At 39.7% G+C, this 26,838-nt stretch overlaps 1 long non-coding RNA gene across 1 annotated transcript; it reads right to left on the reverse strand.

The window, feature by feature from the left end:
* LOC130541610 (uncharacterized) lies at positions 1 to 26,838 on the reverse strand. Its single transcript, XR_008955693.2, has 3 exons — positions 26,778 to 26,838; positions 4,263 to 4,417; positions 1 to 339 (listed from the first exon to the last, which is right to left on the reverse strand). It is a non-coding gene; the product is annotated as an uncharacterized LOC130541610 (long non-coding RNA).

Below are 26,838 nucleotides of genomic sequence, written 5' to 3' on the forward strand. Positions count from 1 at the left end.
GTGTCCAGTGAGAGCAGACTTCCCTTTCTCACCAGGTTCACACAGCATGGGGGCCTAGAAGCCTCTATGATGGTTCCTCTGGAACTGCTATTTTCTTTGATTTATGAGTGGTTTGAGATGGAGCCAATAATAATGTACATTCCAAACTTCTGGTACACTCTGGAAGGTTGCAGATAGATTTTCTATGCACATTAAATACATAATAATGATGGTCATTCAGACCTCATACTTGGCAGATTGTATATTGAAGAGGACCTGTTTCTTATTTGGCTGTTCAAATCACCTGGAATGGCCATTAAATTCAAAGGGATTCTGTGTTTGACTCTCTCCAAGTAGATTCTGAGTAAGATAAGAAAAAGAGTGGTCTATTCAGTGGTTAGTAAACTCCTTAACCTGTGCATTTCAAAATTAAAGACCCATCTGTAATCCTACCACTTTGAGAGGCCAAGGCAGGGGGAAATATCTTGAGGCCAGGAGTTTGAGGCCAGCCTGGGCCACATAGCAAGATTCCATCTCTACAAAAAATAAATAAATAAAAAATTAGACAGTGTGGTGGGCCTGTAGTCCCAGCTACTCAAAAGACTGAGTCAAGAAGATCACCTGTGTTCCATGGCTGAACCCTGGAGTTTAAGTTTATAGTGAGCTATGATCATGACATTATACTCCAGCCTGGGTGATAGAGCTTGTCTCAAAAAAAAAAAAAAGTTAAAGGCCAAAGTACAAAGAAACCCACCATCTTACTCAGAATAGATTGAGGAGAATGTTTTCAAGGAGGTGATTAAAACTAAAGGTCTCAGCTAGCAAAGCCCGTAGAAACTGTTAATTCCTTTCTGAGAAAAGAAACTGCCTAAATTAAATAATCACTCCACCAAAAGGCATTTAAAGGTCACTTTTAGCAGACTCCTCTTGTCAGGAACATCAGTGCCAATTATTTCTGGTGTGCTAGGGATACTAGTTACCTTGTAAGAATGAAAAACAAAACAAAACAAAAAATGAGCAAACAAAACAATTGTTTTGTCATATTTCTGGAGAGAGCGTATCTTAAATCCAGCAAACAGACCCTAGAAAAACAGGAAAAATCAGCCTTTTCAGCACTGAACTTACGAACCTAACCATGAAGCACGACTCAGACTGGGCCTTATTTAGAGTTATCTGGGTCTTGGGCGTTCTGATTCCTCCAACAGCTAGGTGCAGATGTGGTATAGTCAAACGCAAGATTCAAGTCAGGAGGCCCAAATTCAAATCTAAGCTTTTACACATAACTCAGGCATGTTACCAAATGTCTCAGAATTTAAGAATCTTCCTATTCAACAGGAAGATAGTGATATGTACAACGCCAGGCTATAGTGGCACCGAAACGAGGTAATGTATCTAATCTTTTAGATTAATCTTTTAGATTAGCTTATTAAAGGGTCTATACAGTGTGTGAACAGTAAATACTACAGTAAGAAATGAGCTCTGTGCACTTGGCCAACTCACTCCATTTCTCTGGATTTCAGTTTCCTTATCTGTAAAATAGGAAATAATTAATACCAATCCCTTACACTATATAGAGACACAGGGGCAGAAGTGGTGGCAGTGAAGACACCAGAAGCAAAGGAGGCCAGACCTTCAGCCTCCCCACTGCACACAAACTGTTCACAGGACAATCAAGGCAGGCCCTTCATTTGCATTTTTTTTTTAGATGGATTCTCGCTCTGTCGCCCAGGCTGGAGTGCAGTGGTGCGATCTTGGCTCACTGCAACCTCCCCCTCCTAGGTTCAAGTGATTCTCCTGCCTCAGCCTCCCAAGTAGCTGGGATTACAGGTGCATGCCACCATGCCTGGCTAATTTTTGTATTTTTAATGGAGATGGGGTTTTACCATGCCCGGCTAATTTTTGTATTTTTAATGGAGATGGGGTTTCACCATGTTGGCCAGGCTGGTCTCGAACTCCTGACCTCAGGTGATCCGCCTTCCTCAGCCTCCCAAAGTGCTAGGATTACAGACGTGAGCCACTGCACCTGGCCACATCTGCATTTTTGTGTGTGCTTTAAACGAAAGAATGTATGGAAAGAACTTACATTAACACATTATATTATAAAATAATAGCAATTCTTAATATACTGTTCCATAAATTTTAACTTTTATAAAACAAATACATATTTCTTAGTTAACTACTGTTTAAGCCCTCAATTCATACCTTAATTAATTAATCAAGCCCTATTAATCCTGAAGCTAGCTCCCTCCAGGGGGTTAGTCCTGGTGTTTTCCTAGGCCTGCTGAGAAGAGAAATGGACAGTGACCCTGTGATCAGATGAAATTCCAAAGACAGTCTCCACTGGACTCACACTCAAGCTCCCTGCCTCCATCTCCAGAGAACTGCAAGTAAATTACTTCCCAGAGCTTTGGGAGCCTCAGCGAACACATATGGATTAGAGAAATGGGTTAGTCTGTCTCCTGGCCTCTCTTCTAGGAGAGAAGACAATCTGCTATAGAAGTACCAAATATGAAGGTTTCACATCTACTTTGCTTCTTTTTGAGTTGCTTTTAGCAGCAACCTGGAAACCTCCTTCACTTATGCCCAATACTGCAAAATGTTGGGCTTGTGAATTTAGAAACACTGTCAACGCTTTGCTGCAGGTAGATATTAATTGATATTAAATCACCATGGAATATCTGTAGAGATGCACTAGATGCCGAAGGCTTTCTGACTGAGGAAAGGTAAGCACAATGAAATAATTAGATATGATTTGCCATTTCCTTACAAATGTTGCTACATACTCAATTCAGCAGCATGTGGTTTCTCACTTTCATTATTAGCTTGCTTGTATTCATTGTGTCTAGCTCTCTGGAAGTGGTTTTTTAAGCCCTTGAAAATCAAATAATGCAGTATTAAAAATCAATTTACTAGGTTAATCATAATGCTTTTCTCATTATGGTGTGCACATGTAATACCAGCTATTCGGATGGCTGAGATAGGAGGAGCACTTGAGACCAGGAATGCAAGATCAGCCGGGGCAACACAGCAAAACCCAATCTCTAAAAAAAAACTAAAATAAAAATAAAATAAATAACGCTTTTCTCAGCACTACCAATTCAACTGAAATGTGGCTTTGTAACAATACTGAGAGAATGCAGGACTTTCAAACATCTTTAAGGAAGAAAGTGGGTACCCTGGATTTAGACATGGAGTTACCACTAGATATTTGAGGAATATATGTAAATTCCAAAGTTATTTAAAATGCTTCTCTACCCAACAAAGTTGGGATCATGGGAAACATATATGTGCTGCTTACCAATATTTCTAGCTTCCCTCTTTTAGGACAAGGGAATATTATACCGTCCTACAACCTTCGAATTATTAACAGATGTAGCCATGTGACTTCTTTTGGCCACCAGAAGGAAGTGTTTCATTTCTAACATTCTCCTGACCTGCCTGGCTAGCAGGGATGCACACACAGCAGAGCCATCACATGAGTGAGGGATGCCCTTGCGAATCACTCAGCCATTTAGTAGACTTCGCATGAGCAAGATAGAAACTCTGACACTTTACAACACAGATTTATTTGCTTCCATAGCATGGCCTAGCCTTTCTCATCAGTACAGAGTCCACCAAGCCCTACCATAGCAAGCTTCTTTGGGTCCCTAAGCATGTCCTCAGTATTGTCCATTCACTCTTCTCACTACTCATTCTGTTCTCCTGCCTCCCTTTCATAAGGACCCTGATGTATACTTTGGGCCTACCAGGATAACATACCCCATCTCAAGGTCCTTAACTTAATTGCATCTGCAAACATCCTTCTGCCATATAAAATAACACTCTCAGCTGGTGTCTTTTAATCATCTTATCTCACCTTGCTCCTCTACCATTCCACAACCCTTCTCACCCTTGGCTAACACAGTGTCTTAAACATACATCCCTGCTGAATAAATGAATGCTTAGTTCAAAATGTATACCATATCAGAATCTCTGCTTTATCAAAAGCCCAAACAGTATGGTTAATAAAGCTACACACACACAAACATACACACAAAGAAAAAGCTAATGCACCTCATAAAACAAAACTAGGTAAGAAGAAAGTTGCTCAGTCCAGGCTATCAAAATTAATGGGAAAAGGAAGTAAACGATCCTCTCATACTGACACTCAGTAGTAAGTCCTTAAGAAATATTTAAAAATGCATCAAGTCTACGATTCTTTGCAGAAACACATATATTGTATATACTTATACCAGTAGTGAATACATATGCATGGAATCAAATCACCAATAGCTCAGCAGAACCTAAGCCATATGTCTTCTTGCAGAGAGTTGCTTATTAGCTGTCTTTCATTCTTTCCATATTAGACAATTCAAGAAAGGTAGAGACAGTTATTTCATTCTTCTCAGTTCTATTTCTGCTTTCTTAGTGTCTTCATATTCATCAATTCACAAGGGCCCTGAGGTGAGAAAACAGAACAAAAATCTCTCTTTAAACATGTGATCTCTCAAATCTGCCAAACTTGGTGACTTCATGATAATTGTTTCAACCACTTTCTTCTGCTGACCCAATACTTAATACGCCATGAGATTGAAGACATTCTCTTTTATCTGCTGTTCAATTTGCTTGCTCTCCAGCCACTTACCTATAGTTTTCATCATTTTTTCAGAAGTACAACCTTGACAATTCTGGGATCTTCCAATGGTGAGTTTAAACTAACTTGAGCAACTCTCTATGGGGCTTCTAATTATCCCATGAGTGAATCCAATAATTGAGTTGAAAATAAATTTCAACCACAACAATACAGTTTTAGCTCGAGTGCAGGTTCTGAAGTAGAAACTAAAAATATGAGACTAAAGTATTATTTTAAGGGGCTATTGCAGGGAGAAAATGGTAAAATTTTTTTGCCTCTGTCAAGAACTACATGGGGGTTAGCAGCCACATAGTGGCCTGAGGCCTCGGAGGTGATGGCCTCTTTGGCTGTGGCTGTGAACTAGGATCAGCTGAGCCACAAGAGTGAATCCCACAACATTCTCTGACACCCTAGACTAACCCCCTGCTCCTATAGACTTTCTGCCCTTGAACTTCACAGCTGCTCTCATCTCCTTTCCAGGTTTGTCAATTCTAGGTTTTCAGCTCACTTTATTCCCTAGCTTAGTTTCTGTTTCTTTATTCATAAAATAATGTTACAAGAATGAATAAGGTAAATATGTAAAACATGAGCATAATACCAGTGTACTAGATCACAAAAAAAAAATGTTACTTGGTTCATTCATTCATGTAATCACTTAATGTACGTGTAAGTCTTTCCACTAGGTGTGGGAGATATTATGACCAAAAAGTCACAGTGCGTATCCACAATTATTCCACACTACAGAGCAGAGTTTTTGAGCTAGAATCTATGGAACTCTAGGGTATGGATATATATAACTTCAGAAGGTCTGTGAACTTCTGAAACTGTGAGCAGAAAAATGTTATGTTTATATGTGCTTTACGTTTTATTTTATAATTATCATTATTTTTTGAGACAGGGTCTCACTCTGCTGGCCAGACGGGAGTGCAGTAGCATGATTACAGTTCACCACAGCCTTGAATTCCTGGGCTCAAGAGATGCGCCCATCTTAGTCTCCTGAGTAGCCAGGACTATAGGATTGTGCCACCACACCTGGCTAATATTTTTTTTAATCTTTTCAATAAAGGTCAGGTTTTGCTATGTTGCCCAGAATTGTCTCAAGCTCCTGGGCTCAAGTGATCCTCCTGCCTCAGCCTCCCAATGTGCTGGGATCATAGGCATGAGCCCCTACACCCAGCCAAGAGTACTTTTCTAAAGAGAGAAGATCCATTTCTTTCAACAGATCCTCAAAGGGATCTGCATTGTGGTCATTCTTGGTTTTCACCTACCCAGCATGCCTCTCCTGATAACACAACACATTCCTTCCCCTTGAAGAAGTACCATTTGCCATTCTCAGTCGATATGGTTTGGATAAGGGCCAATTCCACCACCTGCCTCCAGGATTAGCCCCCATCCAAACCATATGGATTGAGACTGGCCAAGCTGGGCCAAACAAAGCAAAAAGGACATATACTTCCCAACAAAGCTTCAAAACTTGTAGAATTTAAGCCATAAATGTTTATAGCCATCTTTGCCATCATGTGAGGAAGGCTGCCTAAAATAGAATAAGGAAGAAAGCTAAGTCAAAAGCTGAAAAAAGGCAAACTTACAGAACTTTTGTTGAAAGAGTTAATTTCAGCTAAAATTGAGGTCAATTCTAGCCTGGGACTTCTTGGTTACATAAGCAATAAAGTTCTGTCTTCCTGAAATCTGTTAGAATTGTCTTTCCCTCCTTTTCAGTGAGATTCAATCCTGCTAATTCAGTTTAAATCTCCCATACCCACCTCCCCCACTCACCAACAAATAAACAAAACTCCTAGTTTATTGTCCCAGATACTAAGCTATCCAACCCATGGGTTAGGTATTCAACTTAGCTTTATTAATCATAGGGCTCATTCCTTTATGTATCCTGAAATACAAACTCCACCCCACCACCAGGCCACAGTTTACCATGCCCCTCATTTTACTTTATCTCCACATCCACTTCTTCCAACCTTGCAGAACCCAAAAACAGAGATCATGTTTTCCTCTAATTGACTCTGAGCCACTTACAGAATCACAAAAGCACCAAAATAGTTTCCTCCCTGTGTTTTCCCTCTATATTCAATATGTCAAAGTGATTATACATCCTGTGTCCCCAATTAACATAGTAGCATTCAATATTTAGTACACTCTGAATACATATTTGTGGAATAAATAAAATAAGCCATGCTGGAACTTTATCTGTTGTTCTTAAAAGAAAGAGAAGCTGCCAGAATTGGAGCTTGATCCAGGGGCTTCCCAGGGGACCATCCTCTAGGGAAGAAGATGTTGGTTTCACAGTTACTTGGTCCATTACAGTTCACAGAGGACAGTGCACACAAAATCAGAAAAGCAGGTGGGCTTACTGCAGTAAATGTGAAGCAATAGCTAGTTTCATTTTGATAGCACAAATTTTAGACCCTACCCTAATGAAACTATAATACATGAATAAAAAATGAAAGTTAATATATGAAAATGAAACCAATCATTACAATAAAAGGATGGGATTGAGGCTATATTTTCTAATTATGAAAAATCTCTTTTATGATATTTAATGTGATTTAAAGGATTTTCAAAACACTTAGTACAAATCTCTATGTAAATATTAATGTTTAAAAAATATTGCAGCCTAGGCAACATAGCAAGGCTCTGTCTCAAAAAAAAATATTGCAGATTGTTCACTTATGTTACAACATATACTCAAGTGGGAAATTCCCTGGTGACAAAATATCTAGAAAGTATGCCAATAAACACACACGCATACACACGCACGCACACTTGAATTAAAGGAATGAGCCCATTTAATGAAATGGACTATCTCTTGTCATGATACGTAAATAGCATTTCAGTTATAGAAAAAATACTACAAAAATCACTAGAGCAATTTTTTTCATTGCAAGACCTGAACATAAGGTGTATATTTTTGCAACTGTGTTTTTTAGAAAAGGAGAAGTAAAAGAAGAACCACCTGCACCTAGGTGGCAATTCCCCATCACAGGGGGAGGGAGCCAGTCTTGGCCACCGGGCACAGAAGAGACTGCTTAGGAAATCCCTGTGAGCTCTGAAGGAAGTGAGAAAACACAGAAATGCAAAGCTCCAATACTCCCCCACGTATCACAGACTCCTCTAAATTTCCCATTGGGTGTTTCAAGAGTTGGTCCTGGTGAGGTGGGAGGGGGAGACCAAAGGGAAAAGAAAAAAAAAAACAAAGGCCATTTGTGGGGAAGCTGAAAGGACATGGAGGTACAGAGGCAGAAATGGTGGCAGTGACAACATATGGGGCAAATATGCCCAGACCCTCAGCCTCCCCACTGCACCCACACTGTCCACAGGACAATCGGGGCAGGACCTTCATCTGTGTCCTCCGGTTGAGGGGTTGCCTACATGATCTGAAAGAGAAGCGTGAAACTCCAGAAGGGGAAAAAAAAATGCCTCTTTTGAAGGGGACTTCCCTTGCCAGTGAGGTTTCAGATCATGTTCTGTAACAGCCTACTGGCCTGTGACAGGGCCTCCAGGAAATGAGACAACTCAGATACAGAGTACTAAGGGAAAAATTTCAGTAGTGGCTTGAGAAAACTAACTGCTGAGTATGACAAAGCAAAGTTCTAAGATAGTGCGAAGTATAACTAGGGCTGCTTTGAAAAGGAAACCCAGAGAGCAAGGACAGGTGTCGCTTAGTTTTAAAAAATAATTAGAGCTTCTGTTTATTGAAAGTCTACCATGTGTCAGGAGCCTTGCATGCCTTATCTCTTACTCTTACATCAGATGATATGAAATTGACATTATTATCCCCATTCTCATCTGTAAAGTGAGAAAACATACTCAGATAAATTAAGTAAATTAGCCAACATCATCCAGTTCCAGGGCCACGATTCAAGCCAAGGTCCATCCGATACCAATTACTATGCTTCTGCCTTGGCCCTTCTGTCATTAATTCATGTGGTTCACTGTGAAAGTCATGGACTTCTTTAAACCTAGATTTCCCCTTATGACATGGTACAAGTAAGCCTAAAGTTAGATAAAATCATAGCCTATGATGAGCTAATTTAAGCTTCAGTCTGTCTCTGTCACTAGCCAGTTCTGTGGAAATGGACAACTCAAGTAACTTCTCCAGGTCTCAGTGTTCCCATCTAAAAAGTGGGGTTGTAGTGGGCCTCTACAGCTCTTGACTTCTATGAGGCACACCGAGTCCTCACATGCCAACATAAAAAAGGAAATTTCAAAATTGTCTTTGTTTTTTAACAAAGTATGTGAGGGGATTATTCCAGTTCTCTAAGAATAATATATATATATATTTAAAGAGCCTATGTTTAAAAAATTAAAATGCTTTAAAACATTTTCTAGATGGCCTTACAAATGGAAAAAAAAAGTATTCCTAGCCAACCCTCTGTCAGCAGAAAGGCCACACAGAAAAAAGCAAATCACAATTCTTTACGCCTCTCAGCATAAATCATTACTCACCGTGGGAAAATGATTACTTGCCAGGAAGTAGAGCCTATGAATCATTATACTGTTGTCCTCGACCTCTGATAGAGCAAGAATTAGGGGAAAGACTGAAAAGCTGGGGAGTGAACTCTGATTTGCCAATAGTTCCACTCATGGCATCGTAAGGCAATGAAAACAGAAAGCTGATCGAGCCGTAGGGCTGTCAAGTCCTGGTGCTGCTGCAGTGCACGTCTGAGCCCAGAGCAGAATGACATGGGCCCCTGACTTTCTGAGTCACTCCTTGGGTCTGAGTCTTCATAGCCCCAGAGTCATTTATCAGCAAATACAAACAATGCCATCCCTGGGCTTGTCCCGACAGTCAACCTACTTGTTAATGCCTGTGTAAGAGATACCCAGCTTGGAAATAGGAGCAAAAGTCACAAGGAAGGGATTAAGTTGCCTAACATCAGCATTCATTTCCTAAAATAAAAACACATGAAAGATAGACACCACAAATATGTGTTCCCTTGTGGTATCAGCAAATATTGTGCTATAATTTCTCTACTGTTGCTAATAAGCTATGGCACACAACTGTAAATTCTTTTTTTTTTTTTGATACAGGATCTTGCTCTGCCATGCAGGCTAGAGTGCAGCGGCACAATAATGGCTTACTGAAGCCTCGACCTTTCAGGCTCAAGCAATCCTCCCACCTTGGCCTCCCAAATAGGTAGGATAGGCCAGGTGTGGTGGCTCATGCCTGTAATCCCAGCACTTTGGGAGTCTGAGGTGGGAGGATTGCTTGAAGCCAAGAGTTCAAGACCAAATAGCTAGCACTACAGGCATGAGCCGCCATGCCCAGCTAATTTTTGAGTCAGGGTCTCACTATGTTACTCAGGCTGGTCTCAAACTCCTGGGCTCAAGCGATCCTCCCACCTCTGCCTCCCAAAGTGTTGGGATTACAAGCATGGGAGCCACCTGTAGGTGGGTGAGGAGCAGCGATCCTCCCACCTCTGCCTCCCAAAGTGCTAGGATTACAGACATGGGAGCTACCACGCCCAGCTTGCAAATACTTTTTATATTATGTTTTTCTACATGGCCTTTGATGTCTTTAGAAAATGTTTGTTTTAAGCAAGGATCTTTTTGTGACTAAAAGCATAGAAAAATATAACATAGTTAATATGTTACACACCAAATATACAAAATCCTAGAAACTTATAGAAGGAGATAGGAAAATTGATCTTATAACTAATCTGAATATTGTTCTCTACTTTCCTTAATGTTTTTAAAGGTAGTGAAAGTAAAACTATATTGTTCTGATGATGTAGAAGGGAGAATGTTTAAAATTCCTCCCAGTTTCAGGAGGAGATATTAGAACCTGTCTTTATTATACTGCATTGATTAGAGGGAAGAGGGTATTACAGCCAAAGTGTTACCTAATCATTAGACTTTCACTGTATTTGATCCCACCTTCTTACTAGTTTAAATAAAATTTAAGCATGTACCACCATATATCTATGTTTTTATTTATGAATGACATAATCATTATTAATTTATTGTGAATAATATAAATCATTCATAAAAATACATCTTTTTAAAGATTATATTTATTAATAATGATACATTTATATATTTTTATTATTCTCTTTTTCTGTACCTCAATAGATCATGTGCACCCCACTTTGGGACCACTGACCTTTTAGCTTGCTTGTCATGATAGAAGTCATCTACTAAAGGAACTCTGGAATGTTTGAGTCTCTAAATAATCTTGTTAGAATCCAAAATAGCCTGTTAATTTCAAGATTGATCTTCAGGCGACTAAACTAAGCACTCATAAGAAATCACAAGGTAAAAGAGTTCAGGTCACTGTTTGGTTAGCTTACAAAGAGTTACTTCTATTTCCCTAAATGTTTTTGAATCACTGCCCTTTGGCTTTGAAGGGACAACTAAATATCATCTCATCAGTAATGCCATTTTCCCTCAAGTGTCTTTAACACAGAGCTGTTTCTCTAGAAGAGAACAAGGTTATATAAATGGGAGAGAACATGTCTCCCTCCAAGATAGTTATGCAACATGGGGAAGATTCCACAGAAGAGAGACAAGGCTGAACAGAGATGATGGTTCTTTTACTTGGACATGGTGATAACTCGAGTTTCTAGATAAACTTGAGTACTATTACTCAGTACTGGTACTGTTGGAAGAACACATAAAACGTCTGGCACAATCAGTGAAAGAAATATGGGCCTGGGTCCGGGTGTTAAATGGGTACAGGAAAGCACTAAACCTCTCACACTCACTCTCCACCTACATGCCCCAAATCACAAAATTCCCCTACTTGAAGAGCGTACACTCCCCACTCAATTCACTTCCCATTTAAAAGTGTATTTGTTTGCTTTTCTAAAGATTCCTTGTGGGTTGGGGAAACTTACTAAACCACTATTAACACTTAGTGTGACCTTCAGGAAGAGGTCTCATGGACTAATAAATGTGCTAAGAGGATCTGAAATGTTGGTGATGGGGGTGTGGCAGAGAAGGAAGGATGAAAGGGAGAAACCCGTTTAGAAAGCCTATTGATTTCTAAGGGGGTAATGCTGGGGTGGGGGAAAGTGGTGAATAAATTATCTGACAGGCAAGCAACATCATTCACACTTTTGTTTAGAAATCATTCTAATGAGAGCCACCCTAAATTTTGGTTCTATGTTGGGTTAGTTCCACAATCACTGAAATGAGGAAGTGAGCTCAATAATTTTGTAAACCTCAGAGTTGACAAGAAGTTATGAAAATTCCCAGTGGGGTTACATTAGACTCTAGCACTTACTTAAACAAGGAAAAGCAGGGAGATTCCATTGATGAGTCATATCTAAGGGACAAGGGAGGCTGTAGGGTTTTCTCAGACAAAATGAGTCTTTACAAAATTGGAGAGAACCAAATGGAGTTAACAAGTTTGGAAGATACAGGTGTATTTCCCATATAACACGAGAATGAACACTAAATGAGAAATTCTTGGAAACAAAGACTGATGCAAGAAGAATGCCTGGTTGGAAGTGAAAAAAGCAAGAGCAAAGATGCTGGTTCTGAGGCCAGAGGCAATGTTGGGGAAGGATCTTGGGACTGAGTCAGCTGGGACCAAGGAAGAGCCAACCATACCTGGATGGATTTAAGGAATGCTAAGACAGGTCCAAAGTTGGAGAGAAGAGGTAACCAGAGAGCCTGAGGACAGGGCCAGACACTGTAATACCAAATTCCTTACAGAATCAGCAGGGTAGCACAATGTCTCCAGGGCAGGAGAGATGACCTTGCCAGAGGTATTTTGATGGTAGAGGCTGAAGGAGACAGAGATTAAGTGTACCGAGAAGAAGTACATTTATGGGAGACTAACATAGATGAAAATTTCTTGTAAAGTTTTTTCCTATTGAACACATCTGCTATAAAGGCTTTGGCATCAAATTTTGTATGATACAAAAATCATAACAGCACTGTAGTGACTAATAAATGTGTAATGTCAAACCTAATGTGAGCATAAAAAACTTTGAACACCTTAGATGGTAATTTGGAAGGTTCTAATTGCATCTTGACAACAAAACATAAACATTAGAGTCTACATGATGTCAAAACATCTGAATGGAAAAAGAAAAATGAGGATCTTTTTCTGCAAAGCCCAAACATTTGTATATTTTGGAAGACTAAATATATATTTGATAAAACCACAGTATATAAAGTCAAGGAATTTTATGATCTTCCTGGATGTAATTATTTTCCATGGCTTTGTGTAATCATGGTAAAATAGTGATAGTTCAATAACTAATAACTAACTATAATAATAATTAACATGTAACAGTGACTGAGTTTCCAAATAACTGTATGATGTATGTATTTTTAGTGCCTGTATTTTGTACATGAGTCTTTTACAAATAAAGTGATTTGCTCAGTCACACAAAGGCAGAGGCAGGACTCAGAACTATACTTACCTTTTTCCAGAATCCTAGCTCATCCTACAACTGGCCATTTACATAGTTTTAATTGGTTTTAAAAAGTTTTTTTTTACATTAGAAATCATTTCTGTAATAACATTTTATCTTATTGCATCCTGTTTTATTACAGTGAAAGGACCTGCTTACTTATTATCTCCCCAGCTACACTGGAATTCTTCCACAACTTACATGAGGTCATCAGCCTCTGGCCATGTCTGGAAAACAGCAGGAGCTCAACTAATGTTTATTAAACTAAACTAGATCTAAAATGGATGCAAAATTAACAGTTCTGGCTGAGCACAGTGGCACACACCTATAATCCCAGCACTTAGGGAGGCCAATGTGAGAAGATCACTTGAAGCCAGGAATTTGACACCAGCCTGGGCAACACGGAAAGATAACAAGACTATGTCTCTACAAAAAAGTTTAAAAATTAGCCAGGTGTGATGGTGCGTACCAGTCATCCCAGCTACATGGGAGGCTGAGGTGGAAGGATAGCTTGAATCCAGGAGTTAAAGGCTGCAGTGAGCTATGATCACCCAACTACACTGCAGCCTGGGCAACACAGAGAGACCCTGTCTCAAAAACTAAATAAATAAAAATAGAAGAGTTTTGCTAGAGTTCAGAAAGCATGTCAGATCATTTGCATCTTAATTAATGGTACATTCGCTTCTAGACTTAAGCAAACAAGTTTCATCTACAACTTTGATTTCATTGGTTCTTTCAATATTAACATAATTTCAATGCAGTTTTATTGCTCTACATGTGTGTAGTTCAGCTGGTTTATTATGACTTTCCTTTTTGTTTTCCCTCTAGTTGATTACCTGCCAGCTTTTCTACACTTCTTTCTCACTCCCCACCTTGTCACTGCCTCTAGACAAACCTATTTAGTCATTTGTTAGATTAAAGATAAAAAAGACACAGGAAGAAAAAACAAACATGAACCTTGGGCATAGACTTTTTTTCTTTCTTTCTTTCTTTCTTTCTTTCTTTCTTTCTTTCTTTCTTTCTTTCTTTCTTTCTTCCTTCCTTCCTTCCTTCCTTTCTTTCTCTCTTTCTCGCTTTCGCTTTTTTTCTTTCTTTTTTTTGATGGGTTCTTTTTTTTTTTTTTTTTTTTTTTTTTTGACACAGAGTCTCGCTCTTGCTGCCCAGGCTGGAGTGCAGTGGCACAATCTCAGCTCACTACAACCTCCGCCTCCCAGGTTCCAGCAATTCACCTACCTCAGCCACCCAAGTAGCTAGGATTACAGGTGCCTGCCACCACACCCAGTTAATTTTTGTATTTTTAGTAGAGACGGGGTTTCACTGTATTGGCCAGGCTGGTCTCAAACTCCTGACCTCAACTGATCTGCCCACCTTGGCCTCCCAAAGTGCCAGGATTACAAGCGTGAGCCACCACACCCAGCCCGAGACGGGTTCTTATTATGTTGCCCAGGTCCAGGCTGGTCTTAAACTCCTAGGGCCAAGGGATCCTCCTGCCTCTGCCTCCAGAATAGCTGGGATTACAGGTGTGCTATTGTGCCCATCTTTAGACTTTTAATTTTATTTCCCAAATTACTGTAAAAGCAGCTTAGAATTATTTTTTTCTCTTCTGTTTTAGCCCATGTTATAACCTGGACAGGCAACTACTGATTCTTAATGTCTGGCCACTGATTTTTAAGTGCTTAAATATTCAAAAGTTTGTTAAGTATATTATTTAACATTCACTTATTATTCAGAGTCTGTGCCTAGGCAGAGCTCCTAATAAAAACACAGAAGACAACTGTTGGCATTCATTTTCATGCCATAATCAAAATACATTTCCTGATGGTGGGGAGTGCTTGCATGACCACCTCCCTGCAGAACCAGGCAGGGGTGGTCACTACAGGTTAATCCAGATACAAGAGCTATTTTCAAACACTCCCAATGCCCATAAGGAGAGCAGGCTAGGAGCAGGGCCCATGGCTATCCATCAATGTGAATCTCTAGATCCATCCCTTCTATTTGCTTTCCTGCAGGATAAATACATTTTTTGAACTTGTACTGATCAATTTCAGCTGCATAGAAATAGAGATAGGAATATAACAAGCTCTACCTCTTTTCCCTGCAAGCCATTAAACAGATGTCAATTCTGATATGTTCTCCTCTAAAGGGACACATTCCAGTCCTAATTTCTAGAACATACCAGGTCAAAATGTTATATGCCATTTTAAACTTCCTTCTACCTTCCCCAAAGAGTCAGCAACTAATTAATTCTTAAGAAAGAAAGGAGAGGACTATGAGATTGTGTACTGAAAAATTAACACTTCAAACCCAAAATACACATGAGTTCAAATGCTGCTTCTTAAATAGATTATCTGAGCTATATTTCCTCCAGAAGCCTTGTTTTCCTGATCTGTAACATGAAGACAGAATATACTCTCATCAGGTGGTCATGGGGATTAAATGATATTATACATACACCTACTATATACACATACACATATATATAGTTATATACATAGTTATACATGATCCGTATAATACATACACTCTTACATACACACACAGTGTATAGCATGGGACTCAGTAAATGGAAGCCACTGCTTATCAGTCAGACAGTACTTATTAAGTCCTAGGCAAAGTTTAGGATTCAAAAGAGATCCAATTTTATTCCTTTCTTCAAAGAGCTTAGGATATTATTTAAAAGTTAGGATAAAATTTTTGAAACATAATACATAATTAAGACATAAATTGTGTAATTTTTACTACATATATTGTAATTCAAAAAAAGGAAGTAATACATAAAGATGGGTTGAATTTTTTTTAATAACAAAAAAAGTTTAAGGCCAGGTGTGGTGGCTCACGCCTGTAATCCCACCTATTTGGGAGGCCGAGGCAGGCAGATCACCTGAGGTCAAGAGTTCAAGACCATCCTGGCTAACATGGAAAAACCCTTTCTCTACTAAAAATACAAAAATTAGCTGAGTGTGGTGGTGCATGCCTGTAATCCCAGCTACTTGGGAGGCTGTGGCATGAGAATCGCTTGAATCTGGGAGGCAGGAATTGCATTGAGCCAAGATCCCGCCACTGCACTCCAGCCTGGGTGACAGAGCAAGGCTCCATTTCCAAAAAAAAAAAAAAAAAAAAGTTTAAATGCATATGTAAAGTTATTCTTTGAACACTAAAATAGGAACCAAATTTAAATAATACAGAATAGCTGTCTATTTTGTTCCATAGCATGGTCTAAGTTAGGACACAATAAAATGCATATACAATTACTAAGTGTTTAGCGTGACATTTTCTTCTCCTTATGTTTCATCAATATCTAAACAGCCTTAAAAGACTATTAAAAAATACTTTTCCAACTACTATTTTTAGGGACATAAGTATCAAAATATTACCTCTAATATAAATTTATTGTACAGAATTTACATTTCATAAATTTATCTTAAAAAGTCAGGACCTCGTAGGCAATGATCTCATTTCTTCTCACATTAATGATTATATTTTAGAGAAATTCGAGGTCAAGAGAGCCTTGATAAAATGGCAAATCATAAAAAGCAAAAGCAAATTAACACTGGGAACACTCAATAGATTTGTCCTAGTGAGTAAACAATAAGCATCCAGTTGCTATTGATAGCCTAGGTTGACTGGGAGATCTCTTACATCCCAGGGTAATCAAAGTTGGTTACTCAAAAAGGTATTTTCTTTAGATTATTTACTCATCTAGTCAATTCCCTAATATGAGCCTGGTATCATGTTGTACAGAGCTGACATTATACAGGTAATCACTGCAATATAGTAAGTGTTTCAATGCACAAATATACAAATTGCTTGGGAAGCACATAATCACAGTAGAGGAAATGCCAAATTGTGGAATCATTAGGAAGGGTTTCACTGAGGGAAATATTCATGCTGGTTGTTTGACAAACAGTATCCTTGAGAAGTAGATCCCAGTAGAAGTCTCTGAGTTGTCTGCCTGGTCTCCTACCTGAGCAACCAGCACTTTATTCCTTGGCCAGATAAATGTGAGCCAAAATACCTTGTGGTTTCCTTGGAAATGCAGCTTAGCAACCATTTCTGGGGACAAAAGTCCATAGTAATAGGCACCTGGTTGTTATCATGTTTGATGGGCCTATGTCTTTTCTTCTTTTTTAAGGACCTTAATACACCTTCCTTCCATCTCTGACTCTATATTCTCAACACTTAAAATTAACAGGGTTAGTAAGCAAGGACCAGTGGGAACAAGAGAAGGGAAAATTGTCTAATGGGCAGTTTATTCATTCAGTCCTTGGGAGTTTTCAGTGAGCAGGTTGGATATATTTCCAATGTTTTTCTCAAATTTTTAGGAAAATTAACTATTAAAGTTTTTTTTTTTTTAAATAAAAAGACGTTTATAGGCTAGGCACAGTCACTCATGTCTGTAATTGCAGGGCTTTGGGAGGTCAAGGCAGGAGGATCACAAGGTCATGAGTTCAAGGCTAGTCTGGGTAACATAACAAGAACCCATCTCTACAAAAAAATTAAAAATTAGCTGGGTGTGGTGGCATGCATCTGTAGTTCTACTCAGGAGGCTGAGGTGGGAGGATTCCTTGAGTCCAGGAATTGGAGGTTGCAGTGAGCTATGATCACACCACTGCAGCATTCCAGCCTGGGCAACAAAGTGAGACCCCATCTCTAAAAAAAATTAAAAATAAAAAAAAGGGGCCAGATGCGGTGACTCACGCCTGTGATCCCAGCACTTTGGGAGGCCAAGGCAGGTGGATCACCTGAGGTCAAGAGTTTTTGACCAGCCTGACTAACATGGTGAATCCCCATCTCTACTAAAAATACAAAAAATTAGCAGGGCATGATGGTGGGCGCCTGTAATTCCAGCTACTCAGGAGAATGGAGCAGGAAAATCGCTTGAACCCGGGAGGCGGAGGTTGCAGTGAGCCGAGATCACGCCATTGCACTCCATCCTGGGTGACAAGAGCAAGCCTCCATCTCAAAAAAAAAAAAAAAAAAAAAAAAGGCTATTTATGTTGTTTTAATTGGGAAAAAAAAATCTTCGAAAAAAATAAAAACTGAGTAACATATAGAGCTGATAAAAAGGATTACAGTACCTATATACATACATAGCATTATTAAAATATATAGAATATAAACACCTATCATATACAAATCTTCTAAATAAGACCTTATCTGAAGATTTCAGTCATTAACTCAAAAAACACTGCTTCTCCATGCTGCTTATTAAAATCTGCTTCAACAAGTCCTTTACACTCCTGACTCAGCCATGCAGGTACATATTTTTAGTTCACAGGATTAATTAAAAATATTTATTAAACTTTCTGGCCTATCCCTCAGCTTTCTGATCACTGGGACTCTACATTTGCAGATATTCTTCAGCACCCAAGCATGCACTAGACTTGATCATGTCTGCCCAAGTCTTCCACCTGGGTTCTATGCTATGAGAATCACATTGTTAAATGAAATTTTGTTATTTTAAGTGTATTCCATTTGGTGTGTTTTTTAGGGCTTTGCTTTCTATTTTCATTGATATTTTGCCTAGCATCTTCCTCTTTGTCTTCTTTCTCCACTCTTCACTTTGCTATTGTCTCTCAACAAACCTATATCTAGATGTAAACATATCCATAAAGAGGGGAGGTAAGGCCAGGTGCAGTGGCTCACGCCTGTAATCTCAGCACTTTGGGAGGCTGAGGCGGGTGGATCACGTGGTCAGGAGTTCAAGACCAGCCTGGCCAACATAGTGAAACCTGTCTCTACTAAAGATACAAAAAATTAGCTGGATGTGGTGGTGGGCACCTGTAATCCCAGCTACTCAGGAGGCTGAGGCAGGAGAATCGCTTGAAACCAGGAGGCGGAGGTTGCAATGAGCCGAGATCATGCCATTGCACTCCAGCATGGGCCACAGGGCGAGATCCGTCTCAAAAAAAAAAAAAAAAAAAAAAAAAAGCGGGGGAGCTAAAGGAAATATCTTGAGAAACATTCAGCAAGAAATCACAACTTCCTGATCCAGGGAAGATGGCTGGGGCTTTTTAAGCACTGAGTCTCTCCAAAATGATGCAAGCTGATACTACATCATTTCTAAACCTTCCAATCTACTCGCTAAAAGCATATAGATTTATATTTAACTAAGTATATATACTAAGTGGGAGCAGAGAGTTCTGGAGTAAGGGAATATCAAAGAAATAAAAGAAAGGAAAGAAATGTATTTAAGGAACTGGATCTGAGCTGTGAGGCTTATAGGCACTATCTCATTTAATGTCTAAAACAAAACTGTAAAGTAGGTATGACTATCTCTGAGAGATAAACAGAGACTTGGAGAAGTTAATTAACTTTCCAACATTCTCGTAGCTACTAAGTGAAAGACCCAGAATTTGAAAGCAGCTGGGCTGATTCCACAGTTCATGCTTTCTACTTGCTGAACTCTGCTCTCATGCCAAATGGGACCACCCAGAAGATGCTGAAAATCCATAGGGGGAGGATAGATTTACATTGATTAGGGGGAAAAAGGTCTATTTAAAAAAGGAAACCAGCAAATACAAGATAGGATACAATAAAATGCAACAAGGAAGGTGGTCAAGAAACATAACGCATGGCCATGGACAAAAAGCAAAGAAGAGGAACAACCTGTGTTGGATGGAGGTGAGCTTTGATGTTTCCCCCTTGAGCTCATTGATATTTACCTTTCCTGGGCTGATATGGATTTTGGATTCATTGGATGATTGCTCCACGCTCTCTTTGACCTTGTTTCTGAATGTGTATACAGAGTCCTGGGCTCCCCATGTATTGTTGTCATTTTTCCTTCCCTAACCTCCTTGCTCACCTATCCTTACCAAAACTCTTCCCCAAAATACCAGCTAAGCTAGTAATTCTTGAAAAATAACAAGGAAGTAGAATTTGAAATTGTTTTGATAACATCTGTGCAAACAGCTGCAAATTCTATAGATCACATCATCCTGAGGGCTGCAGTGTTTACAGTAACAAAGAGTCAAACCAAATATTTGCATCTGGGGCTTTACCTGTTAGAACAGCAGTGAAGAGTTCAAAGTCCAGGCTCAAGGCAACTATGGAGGGCTATCAGCAAGCTTTATGAGTGTTTTCCTCCAGGTTCCTAAGAGCTGACTCTCTTGGCCTTCTGCCGGCTCCTTTGAAATGGAGATATCAGCTCTCCTCATTCACTTATCAAAAACATGTCCATTTCTGGGCCAGATAAAATTGTTTGAGTGCTCATTTGAAATCCTAAGCAGCCATTCCTGCTTTGGTCCAGGAAGACATTTAAAGTTACAGACTGGCAAAAGAAGAAAAATAATTGAGGACCCTTATCCACACCATCAACACCTCTTGTTTCCTTCCCAGAATTTGAACTGAAAACCCTAGTATGCAGTAATAACTCGGAAAATACCCGGACATTCTTCTGGGAACCCCCACCACATCTTTCTTTCATTCTTTGGATCATTATGAATCAGGATTTTAAAGGGAGTAACTTCATTTTGGTTTTGGTAGATTGAAATTAATTTAGGCCATTAGATGAAAGAAAGAGAAGGAGTGGAAATGTACTCATCCTATACTACCCCAAGTCTGGAAACATTACTCTTGAAAAATAAAATTCATTTAAAATATAAGTTTAGCACAAATAATTCCCACGGAAAAATAAACCCACATTTCTTCCAATAAAGAATATTGTAAGGCCCGGCGCAGTGGCTCATGCCTGTAATCCCAGCACTTTCGGAGGCCAAGGCAGGCAGATCACTACATCAAGAGATCGAGACCATCCTGGCTAACATGGTGAAACCCCGTCTCTACTAAAAATACAAAAAATTAGCTGGGCATGGTGGCAGTCACCAGTAGTCCCAGCTACTCGAGAGGCTGAGGCAGGAGAATGGCGTGAACCCGGGAGGCAGAGCTTGAAGTGAGCCAAGATCATGCCACTGCACTCCAGCCTAGGCAACAGCGCGAGACTCCGTCTCAAAAAAAAAAAGAATATTGTAACTAGTGGAGCCTCATGTCATGCTAGAATGCGGAGTAGGTACCAGACACCTGCTGGTGAATTTTTGTGTAATACTGAAAAAAGAAGCATTATACAGGCAGTGGGCAACTTACACTTTCAGAGTTTTCTGGGCTTTCCTGATGTACATATCAGACATATCACCTAAACAGAAAAATATGTGTCTACAAATCTAGTGTGTGTCTACTGGTTGTATACAATCTAACAAAGCAAAATTGACTATGTTTTAAAACTTTGTGCTTTAAATATTCATAGCATTTCATCAATTATAGACTAACTATAGTTTCAGCCAAGTTTTGAGGATTAATAATAAAGAAAAATATCATTTACAATCTGATTTTACTTTTTGATAAATAACAAGCCAATATTTAGGGCTTGGAAAGTATTTTGCCAATTATTTTATTCCTCTCTAAACATGTCACAGGATAGTTAAAAGCTGAAATATGTCCCATTTCTTGGAGGCTTACATTACCAAGTTTTCAAAAAAGCAGGATTTTTTTTTTTTATAGTCCTCAAGAGTATCCCTACAACCAACTTCAACTGGCCTGATAGCTTTGAAAGCCTCTGAGTCAAGGCTCAATAGCTGAAACAAAAAAGCCAGAGAATGGTCTATTCAACAGACTGAGGCATGTAAGAATAAAACAAAACTGCTTTATGCCATTACCGAAACTCCTAAATTATCTTTTCCTAACTATTTAAAAGCAATAAATGCAACTCCACAAAGCCTGAGAGGCTTTCATAGTGTATGGCCGTAGTCATTCCTCAGTTGGAGCCATGGGAAATACCACAAACCTCAGAGAATTGCACATATGTGGAAACTTTTCCCATAGAATTGTAGTAGGTGTGTGTTGTGGTTTAAGTCCCTTTATGACTAATGTAGTGGCTGATTTGTTTACGATTTCATTTCTTTTTTTTTTTTTTTTTTTTGAGATGGAGTCTTTCTCTGTTGCCCAGGCTGGAATGCTGTGGCACAATCCTCCCTGGTTCAAGCAATTCTCCCTTCCTCAGCCTCCTGAGGATATCAGGCGCCGGCCACCACGTCAGGCTAATTTTTGTATTTTTAGTAGAAAAGAGGTTTCACCATGTTGGTCAGGCTGATCTCGAACTCCTGACCTCAGGTGATCTGCCCACCTCGGCCTCTCAAAGCGTTGGGTTTACAGGCATGGGCCACCGCGCCTGACCAAGATTTCATTTCTTTTACGGGTCTGAGTGGCTACAAAACATTGCCGTGAGGACTGTTTGTGGGGTTTTGGTTTCCGTTTCTGACCAGTGTACCAGTCCTTTTAGAAATGCGTCTCCCAAAGAAAAGACGAGAAAACTGCGGAGCGGGGAGGAGACCAGCAGAAGTCTAACTTGTGATTGTACCTCTCTGCCCTGAAGGGGAAATTTTCTTCCCAGTAATAAAAATGTGGTGGAGCCCAGATTCTTTATTCAGTTGAAGTTCCTTCCAAGAACAGCAAAGGGGGGCCTCAAGGTCTAAAGCTGCTTGAGCACGTTCACATTCACCCCTGGCCTCTGCAAGATGCAACCATGTGGCCTTGGGGAACAGTAAAAGCCGAGGTGTGTCAGGCCAGCCAGCTGACCATAAACTGTGCTTATCACACGAATGACTCCTTGTTTTCATGCTGAAAATATGCATCTCCTGGAAGCTCATCTTTCTTGGTCTGATGTGTGTGATGTGATTTACATTATGGAATGCAGGGGACATGTGCTCACAAGCATTCTGATTCAGGAATCAGGTTTCTATTATGTACTCCATTTGTATTGCCTTCTGCGGTGACCTTAATACATTTTTTTCTTTTTAATTTTGGACTTATTTTAGAGCAATTTATTTTTTATCAAATCCTAAGCCTAGAATGTCTACATGGAAGATAATTGCACTACAGTAAGCAAAATGTCCTGGAGCCTAATTTCACAAGTCTCATTTTCCTGCGGTCAGGGGGCCCTTGGCCTTGGTACCTAGGAAGGGCGCTCATGTGAGTAACTGAGTCATGAGAACATCCCCCTTGGCCTACTCTCTGGGCAGTTATCTTCTGCTGAGTGGTGTGTGGGTGAACATACATGGGGTCGCAAGCTCCTTAAAGAGATAAGACAGGTCTCATGGATACATCATGGATAGATTTGCCAGAACTAGTTATAGTAATATACTGTGCTTCCTCCTGAGGCTGTGTTTGTATTCACTGAAGCTTACTTCTCAGGCAAATGTAGGGAGTAACAAATAAGCTTTATGTTCCTGGGAGTCAGGAAGTCTAGTTAGCATGGTTTAAAGCCTTCACCCTACATATATATATATATATATATATTTTTTTTTTTTTTTTGAGATAGAGTCTTGCTCTGTCGCCCAGACTGGAGTGCAATGGCATGATCTCAGCTCACTGCAACCTCTGCCTCCAAGGTTCAAGCAATTCTCCTGCCTCAGCCTCCTGAGTAGCTGGGATTACAGGCATGCGCTACCATGCTCAGCTAAATTTGTATTTTTGGTAGAGACAGGGGGTTTCACCATGTTGGCCAGGCTGGTCTCGAACTCACGACCTCAAGTGACGCACCTGCCTTGGCCTCCCAAAGTGCTGGAATTACAGGCGTGAGCCACTGCACCCAGCCTAGATAGTTGAGTTTAGTTTTTTTGTTATTTTTTTCTCTGTAGGATCTCTGAGTCTTTAGTATGCTAATGGGTATTATTGTAAGTTCTAAGTGTGTATAATGTATCCCAAGTTAGCATGCCTATTGAATACTCCCCCACCCCAATAAAAGCCTATTATTAAACTTGAGCTATAAGTTTCCATAGAATATAGTTCAAAAAACCTCTTTCTAGAAGCAGAAGTTTTCTTCCTGCTCTAAAGTTCTATGAATTTACAAAAACAATGCAGAATTACACACTTTAATGGAGATATAAAAAGAGGTCCAATTGATGATCTTATTGTAGCAATAAAGGATTTATATTGCATATAAACGTATTCACTATAGATAGTTTAAGCAGAAGAGTACTTATAACCGGTGGCTTATACCACGTAATTGAAGACCAAAAAACTAGTCTTGAATGCTACCAAGGAAAACCCAGGAAAAATGCCCAACCACATCAGTTTTCCTACCAAAAACACCTCTGCTGTTGCTGCTGACTTTTTGGCTCACATGGCACTAGAAAACAGAAGTGAAAACTCCACTAAAGCACCTCTGGAAGTACTACCCATGCCATTGTGCTTGCTGAAAGCTACAATTTCCCCGTATGTGTACGCTACCTAACCTTGCTTACTTCTGCCCCAAGCAGCACATTGTGGTAGGCAGAATTCTGAGATGCTCCCCAAGATTCCTGCTCCCTGACGTACACACCCTTTACAGTAGTCTCTCCTTGAATGTGAGCAGGACATGTGAATACAATGGGATGTCACTCCCATAATTACATTCTATTATATGGCAAAAAAGGGTTTTGAAAATATAATTAAGGTGTCCAGTTAGTTGGCTGTGAATTAATCAAGAGTGAGATTACGTTGGGGTGAGCCTGACTTAATCAGGTGAGCAGTTAAAACAAAATAGAGATTCAAAGCCAAAGTCACTTTCCTGTTGACTTTGAAGGAGAAAACTGCCATGTTGTGGAGAGGGCCACGTAGCAGAAAATGGCAAGAAGCCTCTAGGAGCTGTGAATGATCCCTGATTGATAGCCAGCAAGAAAGCAAAGACTTCAGTCCTACAACCACAGAAACGGAATTCTGCCAACAACCAAAAAGCCTGAAAATGATACTGATAAGATTGTAGCCCTGGCCAATTTTTTTTTTTTTTTTTTTTTTTTTTTGAGATGGAGTCTCACACTGTTGCCTGGGCTGGAGTGCAATGGTGTGATGTCAGCTCACTGCAACCTCCGCCTCCTGGGTTCAAGCAATTCTCCTGCCTCAGCCTCCCAAGTAGCTGGGATTACAGGTGCCCTCCACCACATCCAGCTAACTTTTTGTAATTTTAGTACAGACGGGTTTAAGCCATGTTGGCCAGGCTGGTCTCGACCTCCTGACCTCATGATCCGCCTGCCTTGGCCTCCCAAAGTGCTGGGATTACAGGCATGAGCCACCGCGCCCGGCCCATCCCTGGCCAATATCTTGATTTAAGCCTTGTGAGAGCTTGAGCAGAGGATCGGCTAATCCATGCCCATACTCCTGATTTGCAGGAACTGTGAGCCAAACAATGATGTTATTTTAAGTTGCTTAATCTGAGCGTGCAGCAATAGAAAATTAATATTTGCCTTTGCATGATGGAGCCCCATTTACTCCTCAAATTCAAACTGCAAGAGCTTTGGGAGAATTACACTGTTAGCTTGCCATACTCTAAAATTCAATAAGACAAGTCAGAAGTGGTTGTTGTTTATATTAAGCGAGTCAATCCCTAGTGTCGTCCACCCACTTTTTTTGAAAATTATTTTCCAAAATATCTTTTACAGGCTATATGATAGGCTAAAAGATGTCATTTCATTTTTTGTTTGTGTAAAATGGCAAAGATCAACCTGTCCTGTGAATGAGTATTCAAGAAAAAGTAATTAACATTGCTATCAGCAATTTCCTTGTATGCATCAACCAGTTGGGTGAACTCATATAAATATTCCTGCTGATTTCTCTATTAAAAAATGCTTAGAGAATAGACAATTTCGGAGATTACTGCTACTCCAGGAGTGGCCACTTTAGCAGGACTGTTGACATGGAGACTTTCCATGACCTTACACACATATTGATAAGAATGCCTGTGGCCTCTGGTTCTCATCAGTATTGAGTAGATTGATAATATTCTCAGTGGTCTTCTCATAGTGACTCCAGCAAACCATCAACAAAGTAAAGCTAATAAGAGAGGGATTTTTTAAAATCTTTCAGCAGAGAAGCATTAGGGCAAGTTATATTTATCTGATCATGTACTAATATTTCTCCCAGGGAGTGTGAGAGGATGGGGAGCCGATAGTGTTCCATGAAAGTAGAAAAGTTTTCTGATTCACCACAAAGATGAATTTGTTTTCCACATAATGAATGTGCAGTATTTGATTCTCCCCACACTAAAGTGGTTCGGTTTATTTTTACATCAAGTAAATTTTAGCCATCTCCCTTGCTTTATTAATACTCTCTAACCCAATTTCCTTTCATTTCAAAACCACCAATGGTGAGGAAGGGTAAACAATAAGAACGACATGTAAGAAATTGTGGTATCCAAAAACAAAATGAAAAGCCCCATTTGCTTTACCTCATGTTGTAATTTCCCAGACTTGTTCCTCTTGGTAGTGTTGAGCTCCGCATTTTCTCCCAGGGAGCAGAGCAACTTCTTACAAAACCTTACTTCGTGGGTTTTCCCAGGTGCCTGTTATTTCCTGAACAGCACATAGTAGCAGTCCCTTAATCTTTACAGTTCTGAAAGTTGGCAAAGTGCCTTCAGAAAGTCTTGTCTTATTTCAATTGATTCCTTTGCAACAACCCAATAGGAGTCAGGACATGTATCATTATTTCCAGTTTATAAACAGCAGGAACTTCCATTTCTAGAGGTACATAACTGACTTACACTATGATAAGCCACGACATGGAGATCAGAACCCAAGTCTTTGGAGTGTAAATGAGGCAGTCTTTCCCCAGGACTCCTGTCCTCTTACCAATACATCAGTGAATGGCTAGAAATAAAAATTTAATAGGCAATGACTTCCTGCTGTTCTCTAGTCTTGCCTACCCAAATCCTCTTCACACTCAGAAAATGCACATGAGACACTATTGACAAAACTAAGTACAAGTTTCCAAGCATTGACCTTTGAATAGGAAGGAAAAAGAAAAAAGAAATTTCAAGCACAAATTTGTATACTGCTTACCTCATAAGTTTTACCCTTTTTCCTCCAGACCAACCATTTCTTATAGTCTGCTCCTAACTCC

Source organism: Pan paniscus, chromosome 5 (assembly GCF_029289425.2).
Source record: "Pan paniscus chromosome 5, NHGRI_mPanPan1-v2.0_pri, whole genome shotgun sequence".
Classification (NCBI taxonomy): domain Eukaryota; kingdom Metazoa; phylum Chordata; class Mammalia; order Primates; family Hominidae; genus Pan; species Pan paniscus.